The sequence below is a fragment of the Mustela lutreola genome, chromosome 11, assembly GCF_030435805.1.
Source record: "Mustela lutreola isolate mMusLut2 chromosome 11, mMusLut2.pri, whole genome shotgun sequence".
In the NCBI taxonomy this organism is placed as follows: domain Eukaryota; kingdom Metazoa; phylum Chordata; class Mammalia; order Carnivora; family Mustelidae; genus Mustela; species Mustela lutreola.
Genome location: NC_081300.1, coordinates 95,899,634 through 95,915,293, shown reverse-complemented (window position 1 = coordinate 95,915,293; position 15,660 = coordinate 95,899,634).

Here is a 15,660-nt window from a genome sequence, read left to right as displayed (position 1 = left end):
GTTCTCTCTCTCTCTCTCTTTTTTTAAAAGATTTTTATTTATTTAACAGAGAGAGAGATCACAAGTAGGTAGAGAGGCAGGCAGAGAGGGGGGGGGGACGGGCTCCCTGCTGAGCAGAGAGCCCCATGTGGGGCTCGATCCCAGGACCCTGCGATCATGACCTGAGCCAAAGGCAGAGGCTTATCCCACTGAGCCACCCAGGCACTCCCGCAAGTTCTCGCTCTCTTAAAAAAAGTTCTCTCTCTCTTAAAAAAGCTGTATAACCAAGTGTATATTACAAAGGAATACTTAGGGGTGCCTGGGTGGCTCAGTGGGTTAAGTCTCTGCTTTCGGCTCAGGTCATGATCTCAGGGTCCTGGGATCGAGCCCCGCATTGGGCTCTCTGCTCAGCAGGGAGCCTGCTTCCCCCTTTCTCTCTGTCTGCCTCTCTGCCTACCTGTGATCTTTCTCTCTGTCAAATAAATAAATAAAATTTAAAAAAAAAAACAAAGGAATACTTAACTGCAGACACAAAACTTAAGTGATCTCCTGAATATTCATCAGTTAGGATGGAAATGGGTTGTGTTGATTTCCTAGCTGTGAAGTAGTGCTGAATTTTGTCAAATACCTCTATTGTATTGAGACTATCAGTAGTTTTTGTCCTTTATTCTCTTGATACAATGTATTCCATTAATTGATACAATGTATCCCATTAATTGATTTTTTTTTTTTTCAGTTAAACCAACTTTGCATTCTTAGGATAAGTACCATTAGACCATAAGGTATAATCCTTTTTCTATATTGCTAGATTAAGTTTGCTAGTATTTTGTGAAAGATTTTACATCTATAGTCACAAAAATATTGGAGTATGTTTTTTGTTGTTGTTGTATGGACATTTTTTTTTAAAGTTTATTTATTTAAATAATAATCTCTACAACCCAAAGCTGGGCTTATACTCACCACCCCAGGATCAAGAGTTGTCTGCTCCTTCAACTGAGCCAGCCAGGTGCCCCTGTTGTACTGATTTTTAAAGTACAAAGAAGATTAATGGGTTTGTGGGTAGTAATCCAATTATCTAAGAACTTACATCCTTGAACAACTTTTAAAATAACGTTCCTCATCCTTTCATTATTCTGAATTATTATTAATCCTAAGGGCAAGGATATGTTCCATTCCTAGTATAAAGTAATCATATTACATGCATAGGGCTGCTAGTAAATTTATTTCTAAATTTCTACATACTCATTATCTAATTTAGTTGCTTATTTAACTTTGATTTTACCTCAAATTCTGCTTTCTGGGCATTTTACTTTTTTTTTTTTTTTTTAAGATTTTATTTATTTGACAGAGGGGGAGAGAGAGAGAGAGAGCATAAGCACGGGAAGCAGCAGAGGAAGAGGGAGAAGCAGATCCCCATAGAACAGGGAGCCCAGCACAGAGCTCCATCCCAGGACCTGGGATTTTATCCCAGATCATGACCCAAGCCAAAGGCAGATGCCTAACTATCTCAGCCACCCAGGCACCCCAAGATTTCATTTGTAAATACTCTCTACACCCAGAGTGGGCCTCAAACTCATGACCCCAAGAGTCACATCCTCCCCTGATGGAGCCAGCCAGGCCCCCCATGCTTAATGCTTGAATGTATTCAAGGTTGTATCTGTGGAAGTTATCATTCACTGTGTGACAGATGATCCCAAAACATAGTGTCTTATAACATCAATAATTTATTATTTCTCTTGATTCTGTAGTTCAGGGTGTTCTGCTCATCCTGCTCGGATTCACGCACGAGGCTACATTCATTTGATAGCTCAACTGGGGACCAGGGCCAAGATACTTCCCATGGCCGGGGCCTTGGTACTAGTTGTTAACTGGGCCCCTCTCACCACGCAGTCTTACATCATTCGGTAATCTAGACTGAGCTTAGTTACAAGTAGCAAAGGCATTTCAGGAGGGCGAAAACAGACACCACAGGCCTCTAAAGGCCTAGACTGTGAAATCCCCACAGTGTCACTGCCACCACATTCAGTCACAAGTTGGCAAGACCGGCTTAGATCCCACCTCTTGAGGACTTGAGCTGCAAAATACTGTGGCAGTTTTTTCAAAATCTACTACTATGCAGATTTCAAGCGAAGTATTATAAGTCGCTTCAGTTCTTTGAGAATTCTCATGCATCAAGTAATCACTTAACACAATCTGTAGTCTTGCAACTATATGAAAACTTTTTAAAAAAAAGATTTTATTGTTTTTTTATTTGACAGAGAGGGATCACAAGTAGGCAGAGAGGCAGGCAGAGAGAGAGGGGGAAGCAGGCTTCCCCCCGAGCAGAGCGCCCGATGCAGGGCTCAATTCCCAGGACCCTGAGATCATGACCTGAGCCAGAGGCAAAGGCTTAATGCACTGAGCCACCCAGGTGCCCCAACTATATGATAACTTTTAAAATTATTTTGAAACTCATCTATTTTAGAAACATCTGAGGTTAAAAATAGGTAACTTCCAGAACAGGGGAAAAAAAAATAAGTAGAATAAGAGTGTTTAAAATCAGAAACCACTGAGATAACAACCTCAAGTAGTAATGCTAACAAACCAACCTATTTTTGTGCACTAACATTTTAAAACACTCTACTCTTATCCATTTGGCCTACAAGGACAGATCTCTCTTCCAAGGAATTGTTTTATTATTGGCCCAAAGTACTACATTCAAGTTTAACATTGTCTATTTTTGTATCAAGTGGTTGGTGATAAGTAATAGTCATCGGTTGGATAAAATTTAAAGTTTGCACAAATTGACTCCTATCCATATAATAAGATAGGAGAGATGGTAGGGGCACCAGGGTGGCTCAGTTGGTTAAGCATCCTGCTCAATTTGGGCTCAGGTCATGATCTCAGTGTTGTGAGATCAAGCCCCACATTGGACTCCTCATTGGGGATGGAGCCTGCTTGGGATTCTCTCTCTCCCTCCCTCCGCACACAACACCCCCAACTACCACCCCCTCCCTGGCTTGTACATATGGGCTCTCTCTTTAAAAAAGTTTTTTTTTTTAGGGGTGCCTGGGTGGCTCAGTTGGTTAAGCCTTCAGCTCAGTCATGATCCTGGAGTCCCAGGATCAATCAAGTCCTGCACCAGGCTCCCTGCTCTGCAGGGAGTCTGCTTCTCCCTCTGGTCCTCCTCTCTCTCATGCTCTCTCTCTTACTCTCTCTCTCAAGTAAATAAATAAAATCTTTAAAAAAATTTTTTAAATAAAAAGGAGATGGTGTGAGTGGTTGTTCAGCACCTACCATGCGCAACACACTTCTCTGAGACCCCATCACGCAGAGAGGAATAGACCTCTAGTCCCCAGAGGAAAGAAAAGCACAGGATTGAACAACTAGATGGGGCAGAACCTGGTAAACATCCCCCCGATCACAGAGTCCCCCCGAAAATTCAGAGTAGGCTGAGAACACTACCCCCTAATCAGAATGCCCTTGACTTAGGTCAGATCGGAATGAGAAGCCCTAGTGTAACCTCAGAATAAGAAGATTAAACTTCCTGAAGCCATAATACAGAGGAAGATATGCTTGCTGAAATAAACACCGTTAGCCATTGGGAACTGGTTGTTCGGTACTGGGTGCAAGGCTGTGTTCCTGGGTAATATCCTGAGAGGGGATACACGCAGTTGGTGCCAGAATCGGGTCTGTTTAACTTCTTTTTTTTTTTTTTTAAAGATTTTATTTATTTATTTGACAGAGAGAGATCACAAATAGGCAGAGAGACAGAGAGAGAGATGAGGAGACGCAGGCTCCCTGCTGAGCAGAGAGCCCAATGCGGGACTTGATCCCAGGCCCCTGGGCTTAACCCACTGAGCCACCCAGGCGCCCCGTGATCCGTTTAACTTCTATTTGAAGATGTTATAACTGACCTTACCCCCATGCAGGATTAAATAGTGACTCCCCCCCAATCATGTGATCCAGAACCTCAAAAGATGACGTTATTTGGAAACCGTGGTTGCAGCTATATTTAGTTAAGAGGAGGTCATCCTGGAGGAGAGTGGGCCCTTAACCCAATATGACTGATGTCCTTACAAGATGGAAATTTGAACACAAAGATGAAGACACACAGGGAGGAGGCCATGGGAAGATGGATACAGAGACCAGCTTGATGTGTCTACAAGGAATGCCAGCAGATTCCAGAAGCAGAAAAGAGGCATGGAACAGATCATCTCGCAGAGAGCCCGGAAAGAATTCATCTTGCCAACATCCTGCTTCCAGACAGTGAGAGAACAAGTGTCTGCATTTAAGCTACCGGGTTTGTTGTACTTTTTACAGCAGCTCCAGGAAACTAATATGGTTAGTTGATTAGCATGCTTCCAGATTCCATTATCAGGGCTCCACAGTCGCCCTCTGTTGGTGCTCTGCCGGTTACGAGTAGTTTTCCATCTGGGGTCAACATGACGATTGCAGCTCCAGCCATCATGTCTGTATTCCAGTCAGTGTGAAGTAGAGAAGAAAGGCAAGGGGTTGCTCTCTTCCTTTAAGAACCCTTCCAGAAGTTCCACGGGCCACTTCAGCTTGGCCAGAACTTAGCCGCATGGCCGCACCTCACAACACAGGCATCTTGGGAATATGTCTTCATTCTGGATGTGTGTCTGCTAAGAAATCTTGTCAGGGAAGAATGGCTTTTGCGGGGGGACATTTCATCATCTCTGTGATAGTCTTCGAAAACCAAACCAGTGTAGTGAATGCAGTGATTATAGTATGTTCAGATCGGGCAGAGCTGGGGCCCCAGGTGGCTCAGTCGGTTAAGCATCCGACTCTTGATTTCTTTTTATTTTTTTTTTAAGATTTTATTTATTTATTTGACCGAGATCACAAGTAGGCAGAGAGGCAGGCAGAGAGAGAGAGAGGAGGAAGCAGGCTCCCTGCCGAGCAGAGAGCCCAATGCAGGGCTCGATCCCAAAACCCTGGGATGGTGACCTGACCCGAAGGCAGAGGCTTTAACCCACTGAGCCACCCAGGCGCCCCAGCCGACTCTTGATTTCATCCCAGGTCATGATCTTGGGGTCCTGGGATGGAACCCTGGGTTGAACTCTGTGCTCACCAAGGAGTCTGCCTCAGATTCTCTCTCTCCTCCTCTGTCCCTCCCCTGCTCATGCTCTCTCTCTCAAATAAATAAAATCTTAAAAAAAAAAAAAAAAAAAAAAAGGAATGGGCAGACCGAGGCCAGTATGGGCCAGTCAGAGGCAAAGGGAGGATGCACGTGTGTGTGTGTGTACGCGTGCTTAGAATGCCACATGAAAACATGAATAAGGAAATGTATTTTATCCACTGCCCTGACAACCATCTTACAACCAGCCTTAGGAGCAAACAGACTCTGCAAATGGCAGGGGAAGGAGAGCCAAAGGCTTTGGGTGCTTGAGAAAATTGTCGAGTCATTGAATCCACCGACCCTGGCGCTCAACCCTGCTCCAAACTTCCAGTTTTATGAGCGAATTATTTTTCTCATTCTTTAAGCCAGGCTCACTTAGACGAGGTGCTGACATCATGCTCCCTGATGTAAACGCTATTAAAAATGTAGGAGAATTTTTGAATAGCAGAATATGTACGTGAACATCTGAGCAGCCTTGGCAAATTTAAGAACTCTTATCTTCCTTCCGCTTTAGGAATTTCTCTGGGGACTCAAATAGCTTTATCTGGCAGGAACACACACATAGTTATTTCCAGGTAGCTTCTGATGGCCTGTGTGGTGGAGGAATATTGGTTCTCTATTTAGGCATGGTTCAGGGGTGGGCTTGAGCGGAGGCAGGGAGAGAGAGACATTCTCACGCATTGTTGGTGGGGATGCGAATTGATTCAATCTTTTAGGAGGGCAATTAAAAAGAAATTTAAGTGTGCATCCTTTAAGTGTGCAACCTATAATCTGAGAATGAATCCTACAAGTATATTGTATAATGCAATTGTTCGAAAAGAAACAGCAGGCCCCCAAATGGAGTCACTTGTGCTAAACTAAACCCATCTCAGCAAACTAAAACTTAATACCTAACCTGATTGTGGCTTCCGCCTCTCCCAGGGACACATCTTATAACCACTCAGTCTGGAATTACCAGGGCAACACTAGTGAGGTCATCTGCCGGGTGGACCCCTGCAGTCCCCTGCAGGAAGGTGACCTTGCCTGAAAACAATGCTCATTGTGCTAGAAACTTTCTTTTCTTGCCCCTTCTGCTTATAAAAGCTTTCCATTTTGGATAGCTCCCCAGAGCTGCTTTCTTGCTAGATGAGATGCTGCCTGATTCATGAATTGTTGAAGAAAGCCAATAAGATTTTAAAATTGTACTCAGTTGAGTTCTGTTGTTTTAGCCCAATATACATGCATTCACTGCTTAGTACAGCAGTACATGTAATAATGAATACTGAAAATAACCTAAATGTCAATCAGTAGGGATTGGGTCAATCGTACGGCACTCTTTTTTTTTTTTTTTTTTTAAGATTTTATTTATTTATTTGACAGAGAGAGATCACAAATAGGCAGAGAGAGAGAGGAGGAAGCAGGCTCCCTGCTGAGCAGAGAGCCCGATGCGGGACTCGATCCCAGGACCCTGAGATCATGACCTGAGCCGAAGGCAGCGGCTTAACCCACTGAGCCACCCAGGCGCCCCTCGTACGGCACTCTTAATCCCGTGATGAAATCACTGAAAGAAAAGGAAATGCCCTCCATCTTCTGATACGGACAAAGATCTAGCTATTCCCTTAACGTATGTGTTACCTAGACAGGATGTGTTGGGATGTATTATGCGTGTCCCGCAGACAGCCCCCAACTTACCGTGGTGCAAATTACAATTTTTTGATTCTACAGTAATGGGAAAGGAATACACAGAAAGTAGAAACCGCACTTTGAGTGATGGATCTGATCTTATCTCGTCCGGGGCTGGTAAACTGTGGTCCCGTCCTCTCCCACGATGCTGGGCAGTGGCCTCAGCTCCCCGTCAGCCACGCGATCACGAGGGTCAAATGACTGATACACTAACACGGCCGTTCTGTTTGTCACTCTCAGTACAGCAGTCAGTAAATTACATGGGGTAGTCAACACTTCCTTATAAAATAGGCTTTGTGGTAGATGATTTTGCCCAACTGGAGGCTCATGTCAGTGTTTGGAATGTGTTTAAGGCGGGCTGGGCTCAGCTATGGCGTTCAGTAGGTTAGGTGTATAAATTGTATTTTTTTTTTAAGATTTTATTTATTTATTTGACAGAGAGAAATCACAAGTAGACGGAGAGGCAGGCAGAGAGAGAGGAAGGGAAGCAGGCTCCCTGCTGAGCAGAGAGCCCGATGCGGGACTCGATCCCAGGACCCTGAGATCATGACCTGAGCCGAAGGCAGCGGCTTAACCCACTGAGCCACCCAGGCGCCCCTAAATTGTATTTTTTTAAAAGATTTTATTTATTTATTTGACAGAGTTCACAAGTAGGCAGAGAGACAGGCAGAGAGAATGGAAGGGAAGCAGGCTCCCCGCTGAGTAGAGAGCCCAATGCAGGGCTCAATCCCAGGACCCTGGGATCATGACAATATAAAATGTCATGATCCAAAGGCAGAGGCTTTAACCCCTGGGCCACCCAGGCACCCCATAAATTGCATTTTTAACTTACAATATTTTCAACTTACAATGGGTTTATCAGGTTGTAACCTCATCTAAGTCGAGGAAGATCCACATATATTTACATAGAAGTTAATAAATATAATACATATTATATAATATATATTAACTTTTATATTGGAACAATATACATGTTAGCTAAATTATATGCAAATATGTTACATTTTATATTGTTCAGGAAATATGTATATCCTTAGTTCTGATACACACACATAAACACACATGTTTAAAGAATTTTGATTCTCGGGGCGCCTGGGTGGCTCAGTGGGTTAAGCCGCTGCCTTCGGCTCAGGTCATGATCTCGGGGTCCTGGGATCGAGTCCCGCATCGAGCTCTCTGCTCAGCAGGGAGCCTGCTTCCTCCTCTCTCTCTCTCTCTGCCTGTCTCTCTGCCTACTTGTGATCTCTCCCTGTCAAATAAATAAATAAAATCTTTAAAAAAAAAAAAAGAATTTTGATTCTCTGCCTCACCTCATACAGAAAAAAATCTACCCAAGGAGAATAAAAGATTTAATGTAAAAAAACATATGAAAATTCTTAAAAAGATTTTATTTATTCGACAGAGAGAGAAGTCACAAGACTTGTATTATGCACACGCATAATACAAGTAAGCAGAGAGAGAGAGGAAGGGAAGCAGGCTCCCTGCTGAGCAGAGAGCCGGATGCGGGGCTCTATTCCAGGACCTTGAGATCATGACCTGAGCTGAAAGCAGAGGCTCAACCCACTGAGCCACCCAGGTGCCCCAAGACAGTATTTTTTAAAGATTTTATTTATTTGTTAGAGAGATTGAGATCATAAGCAGGGAGAGGGGCAGGCAGAGGGAGAAGCAGGTTTCTCACTGAGCAAGGAGCATGATGTGGGACTCGATCCCAGATTATGACCTGAGCTGAAGGGAAACGCTTAACCAGCTGAGCCACCCAAGTGTCCCAAGAAAAAATTTTTAAAGATTGACTTATTCACTGACCTCTACCTCTGAAACCAATAGTACCTTATATGTTAATTAATTGAATTTAGATTTTTAAAAATGGAATAAAAACATTTATTTTAGAGAGATAGATAGAGCATAAGCGGTGGAAGGGCAGGGGGGAGGGAGAGAATCTGAAGCAGACTCCTCACTAAAAACCTAGCCCAATGGGGGGCTCGATCCCAGGACCCTGAGATCATGACCTGAGCTGAGTAAGTTGGACACTTACCTGACTGAGTCACCCAGGTGTCCCTAAAAATTTTATATGAAAATATAGGTGACTACTTTTGGGGCACTTGGCTGGCTCAGGGGGTTAAAGCCTCCTCTGCCTTCGCATTAGGTCACGATCTCAGAGTCCTGGGATCGAGCTCCACATCGGGCTCTCTGCTCAGCGGGGAGCCTGCTTCCCCCTCTCTCTCTGCCTGCCTGTCTGCTTACTTGTGATCTCTGTCAAATAAATAAAATCTTTTTTTAAAAAAAGAAAAGATAATATAGAGGACTACTTTTGACCTAAAGTTTTAAAAACATCTGTTCCTTACAAAGCACCATTTTTATTTATTTATTTTATCGATCTATCTATCTTTCTATCTATCTATTTATTTATTTTATTCATTTGAAAGAGAAAGAGCTCAAGCAAGGTGTAGGGTCAGAGGGTAGAGGGAGAAGCAGACTCCCTAATGAGCAGGGTGTGGGATTGAAGACTTGAATCCAGAACCCCAGGATCATGATCTGACCTGAAGATAGATGCTTAACTGACTGAAGTATCCAGGTGTCCCACAAGCCACCATTTTTTTAAAAAGTGAGAAAAAAAATAGGTCTCAGACTGGGAAAAGGTATCACTCATATTTATATGTGAATATATTAAGAATCTCTGTAATCAATTTATTTTTATTTATTTTTCTATAATCAATTTAAAAAACGAAAAACAATCCAACAGAATAATGTCCAAAAGATTTAAGAGGCAATCCTCGTAAGAAGATACATTAAGTAGCCATAAGAAAAGAATCTCAAGCTAGGGGCGCCTCCGTGGCTCAGTGGGTTAAAGCCTCTGTCTTCGGCTCAGGTCATGATCCCAGTGTCCTGGATCGAGCCCCGAATTGGGCTCTCTGCTCAGCAGGGAGCCTGCTTCCTCCTCTCTCTCTGCCTGTCTCTCCACCTACTTGTGATCTCTGTCTGTCATATAAATAAATAAAAATCTTAAAAAAAAAAAAAAAGAATCTCAAGCTCATTTGTCATCAGGAAAATGCAAATTAAAACCATAAGAGATTGTTTCAAATCTTTCAGAAGGACAAATATTTAAGCATCTGATAATACCAAGTGTTGACAAGGATGCAGGAATATGAGGCCGGGGTTGGGGCCGCCCCCGGAAGGGATAACGCCCGAGCCCTGTAAAGATCTGAAAACGTCTGGTCGGGGTGTGTCGTGGGTCTAAATTTTCAGACCTCCTCTCTCCAGAAGATAGTTTAATTCCTCTTTCTTTGGATTTAGTGACTTAACTCCCAAGAAGTAGGTTTTATAAAGGGATGAGTTCCAGACCAGATTATAAAAACCATGGCAGCTTCCCCCTTGCTTGCTCTCCTGGATCTCTCATCCTGGGGAAGTCAGCCAACTGCCAGGTTGTGAGGACACAGAAGCAGCCCAGGGAGAGGCCGGCCTGGCGAGGGTTGGAGGCTCCCTGCCCGAAGCCATGGGAGTGAGCTCTCTTGGGAAAGAATCCTCTAGCCTTGTGTAACTTACCTGGTTTATCGTTATTATTGTTATCCTTCCCTGCTATAGACTGAATGTTTGTATCCCCTCTAGATTCACAAGTCAAAGCCCTAAGGTGTTGATATCGGGAGGTGGGGTCTTTGGGAGGCAGTTAGGTCATGAGGGCAGAGCCGTTATGAATGGGATTAGAGTCTTTAGAGAAGAGACCCCCAGGGAGCTCCCGTGTCCTTTCTGCCGTGTGAAGACACAGAGAGGGCCGGCAGCTAGGAGCCTGGACGGCAGGCCCTCACCAGATCCTCAATCTGCAGGTGCCTTGATCTTGAACTTTCAGCCTCCAGAACTGTAAGAAGTAAGTGTCTGTGTCCTATAAGCCACCCAGCCTGTGGTGTTCTGTTAAAGCAGCCCATGTGGGCTAAGACACCCCCTTTAATGAGAAATGTTAAATTATATTAAACTTCCAGTATAATCATATTATTTAATCTCTCCCTAAGAAGAGAAATTAAATTCTAAAGAATAAGATTTTGTCAGAGAAGAGGCACCTGGATGGCTCAGTCAGTTAAGCGTCCTACACTTGATTCCGGCTAAGGTCATAATCTCAGGGTTCTGAGATCAATACCCCCCCACCCCCCCCACCCCCGCCAATTGGGCTCCCCGCTCAGCAGGGAGCCTGCTCAAGATTTTATCTCTTTCTCTCCCTCTGCCTCTCCCCACTGCACTCTCTCCTTACTTCTAAAATAAACTATTAAATCTTTAAAAAAAAAATATTGTCCTAAGTTTGAGCTTTAGAGGGCCACAAACCATTGTAATGCCTGAATTTTTTTTTTTTTTTACTCTTACGCGTAAGAACAAATTTTCATCCTCTTGGGGGCAATAAAGCTCCCATTGCGAATGTATGTTCTAGCCCCAGTCAGGCCCACAGATACCCCCGGCTGGTATCTTGACTGCATGAGACCTCATGAGAGCCTTTGAGTCAGAAGACTTGGCTCTTCCATTCCTGGAGCCTTGACCCTCAGAAACTGCGAGATCGTATTGATGGTTTTCAGCCACTCAAGTTTTAGACCGATTTGTTACACAGCAATTGATAATTCAGACAAGGGGGTCATGGTTCAGCATATGGTGTGTACCATCTCAACTGGTCTAAGAGTCAAAGGACTCTCAGGGACCTCCTTGTTTTGACTAGTGCCATGAAAAGAGGAGATACCTACCTTGCTTTGGGTTTCACACGGGCACCATGTCACAATAGATGTGAGCAAATTATTATTAGGTTAAACCATACGAAATTGCGTTTTTTGGACGCGAAGTAATGAAACACTAACGATTTCGTGCAGTTCAACCTAGCGGCTGGCAAGAGTCTGGATGCGGGAAATCATACTCATCGGGTTTTTTTTATAAAGATTTTATTTTATTTTTTATTTTAAAGGATTTTATTTATTTATTTGAAAGAGAGAGAGTATGAAAGAGGGGAGGGTCAGAGGAAGAAGCAGACGCCCTGCTGAGCAGGAAGCCCGATGTGGACTCAATCCCAGGACTCGAACCCAGGACTCCAGGATCACGTCCTGAACCTAAGGCAGTCGCTTAACCAACTGAGCCACCCAGGCACCCAAGATTTTATTTATTTACTTATTAGAGAGAGAGCACAATCGGGCAGAGGAGCTAAGGGAAAGAGAGAAGGAGACTCACTGCTAAGTTGGGAGCCTGTTCCACGGCTTGATCCCAGGACCCTGGGATCACGACCTGAGCCAAAGGCAGACCTTTCACCAACTGAACCACACAGCACTCCGCACTCATCAGTTTTGTAGGAAGACCTATGCATTCTTTGAGTTTCAGTCGTGGTTGACTCCAGTAGCCCTGAGCTTTGCATTCACCTGGTCTCGATTCTCTAATCTGTGAAATGGGGGTAATAACACTTTACTTCCTGTTCTCAGAAGAATACAGTATTACAACAAGCAATTAGCCGCAGCTCTTCTGATCCAGAGATCTGGAACTGCACATTACTGCTAGTTAATAGTCTGGGTGTATTTTTAGCTTGAAGACACGGAAAATATAAGTGGCTGGCTTTCCTGGCAGGCAGTTTTCTAAGGCAGATCTTTACAGGAATGAGTAGCTGGAAAGCCAGATTTTCTGCAGGCAAGAGCTTGTATTTTTCTTCCCCTTGAACAATACTCTTTGAGCATCTTCATTTCCTCTGTTTTGTGAAGATGAGGTCGTATGTGAATAAATTCAATTAGATAAAATTTGTCTTAGGACTTCGTGCATTTAGCATTAAACCCTCTGTGTGTGTGTGTGTGTGTGTGTGTGTGTGTGTTTGGTTTTGATCTTCTGTTTGCATTTTTATTGCCAAACCAGAAGCACTGTATAAAGATAATAAAATAGAAAAAAAATACAAATTAATTTTCTTTTGCACATATGAGAAATGAGAATTAACTTTAGCAGCCTGAAGCTTTTCTCCATGATGACAAAGGGAACATTTGAAACTAAAATTAACTTCCTCACCAAAGGTGCTAATTTTTGCGTTTATGGTGTCCACGTAGTTACAAAGTGAAAAGCACTGTAGTGCAACATCCAGAAAACTGATTTTAGGATGCCAGGAAGACTCATGGGTCCTAGGGCCCTGTGGATAACCAGTGAAATGCAAGGTTTGTTGTGATGATTTCTGATCCCAGTTTATGATTTTTTTTTAAGATTTCATTTATTTACTTGAGAGAGAGAGCATGTGAGTGGGCGCAGGGAGGGGCAGAGAGAGAAAAACTCCACCAGACTCGCTGCTGGGCTTGGAGTCTGATGTGGGGCTTGATCTCACCACCCTGGAATCATGGCCCAGGTCGAAACCAAGAGCTGGACACTTACCCAAATGCACCACCCAGAGGTCCCCCAGTTTATGATTTTTGACAGAGTAATGTTAATTTAAGAAATGAGGGGGGAAAAACTCATTAAACTCAAATTATGGAATCTCTTCTAGAAGGTAACACATGAAAATCTCCAACATGCAATTGTCATCCTTAACGTTTGGAGGAGGTCAAAAAAATACTCTAACCCTTTTGATGGCGGGATATTTATTCAAACACAGTAGTTGTTCTTATGACTGCTTTGAACTGAAATGCTTTGTTCTTAGACAAGGTGGTAGAGGGGGCACCTGGCTGGCTCAGTCGTTAAGTGTCTGCCTTCAGCTCAGGTCACAATCTCAGGGTCCTGGGATCGAGCCCCGCATTGGGCTCCCTGCTCTGTGGGGAGCCTGCTTCTCCCTCTGCCTCCCCACATCCCCAATCCTACTCCTGCTTGTGCTCGTGCTCTCTCAAATAAATAAATCTTTAAAAAAGGGTGGGGGGGGGAGGCAGACATGTATCCTTTTTTGCTGCCTAGAATTCAAATGCCATTCTAATTTGGGGAATCTTAAGGTAGGTTCTGAGCCCCTTCTCCCGATACAGAACCAAAGAAGCATTGCTGTGTCCTCTCCGGGGTCCCCAGTATCTGGGGCACAGCCCTGTGACCGAGGCTGAGCAATTGGATGACCCTCTTGGGACTTAGAACCTTGAGGAAGGAAAAGGCCCAAGCAGGGCTAAAAAAGATCCCCAAGGAAGCAAGAATGCGGGAAGTCCAAGGGTGTCCACGAGCGTCTGGTGACATAAGGCCAGGCCATAATTCATCCCCATTGCGGTGCCCAGTGTCTCCAGCGATGTGCTTTCCCAGGGTCCTGGCCCTTTACTGTCTCTGATAAAGGCGATCCAATCGCCAGATTTATGCCCCTGGAAAGGGAACAAAAAAATGTGCTGTGGGCCCCTCTCCTGCTCTCTTTATCCTTGTTGGTTTTCATCTCCTCACTACCATTTTGGTAAGACTTAAGAAGGGATTAGTGATAATATGCAGTGAGTTTTCCAGCGTGCTGGAAATTGAAGATAAAATACAGTGAATTCTCACCTACTATAAGCCATCACTTAGATTCAACAATTGTTAATATTGTGCCACTTAGTTTTATCTGCGTGTGTATGCATTGCTGAACTATTTGAAATTAAACTGTAAACATCATGGGGGCCCCTGGCTGGCTCAGTCAGGAGCATGTACAGCTCTTGATCTCAGGGTCGTGAGTTCGAGCCCCACAAGGGGAGAGTGTTTACTTAAAAAAATAAATAAATTGTAGGGCCGCGTGGGTGGCCCAGTCGGTTGAGTGTCTGACTTGATTTCAGCTCAAGTCATGATCTCAGGGTCTTGAGGTCAAGACCCACAACAGGCTCTGCGCTCAGCAGGGAATCTGCTTTAGATTCTCTCCCTCCGCCCCTCCTCCTGCTCTCTCATTCTCTCTCTCAAGTAAATAAATCTTATTCAATGAATAAATATATTGTACACATCACGATACTTCACCCCTATATACTTCAGTGTCCATTTTCTTGGAATGAGGACATTCCCCATAGATAACCACAATAGCATCTGGGTCCCCAAGAAAACCCAAGAAAATCAGGAATCTTTTTTTTTTTTTAAGATTTTATTTATTTATTTGACAGACAGAGATCACAAGTAGTCAGAGAGGCAGGCAGAGAGAGAGGGGGAAGCAGGCTCCCTGCTGAGCAGAGAGCCCGAAGCGTGTCTCGATCCCAGGACCCTGAGATCATGACCTGAGCCGAAGGCAGAGGCTTTAACCCACTGAGCCACCCAGGCGCCCCAAAAATCAGGAATCTAATCAAAGTTCATACCCTTGGTTATTACATCCCTTTATTCTCTTTTGATCAAGAACAACTCACGCCTCCCCGCCAGGATGATTTTTGTTTCTTTCAACTTTCTGTTTTGAAATACTGATTCATGGAAGCTGCAGATGCATGTACAGGAAAGTCCCATACACCCCTCGCCCGGGTTCCCCTGAGTTTGCATCTTCTACCACCACAGCATAATATCAAGGAAAGAAATAGACATTGGTACATTACAGAAAGTTTCTCAGGTTTCTCTAGTTATACATGTACTCCTTTATGTGTGTTGTAGCTCTGTGCTAAATTTTAATGACAGATTTGAGATATAACTCATATAAATTAAATTTGCCATTTCAAAATTTATAATTCAGTGGTTTTAGCATATTCACAGAGTAGTTAAACCATCACCACTGTCAATTTTGGGATATTTTCATCAAACCCAAAAGAAACCCTGTCGCTGTTAGCTGTTACTTCTGTTTTCTCCTCTCCCCCACCCCAACGCTGGCAAACATGGGTCTTTGTATCTCTATTGGTAAACCTCTATTTATTTATTATGCCATTTCATGTAAATGGACTCATACAGTGTGTGGTCTTCAGTATGTGGCTTCTTTCACTCAGCATCATGTTTTCAAAATTCATCCTTGTTTTATTTTATTTTATTTTTATTTTTAAAAAGATTTTATTTATCTGATTGAGAGAAAGATCACAAGT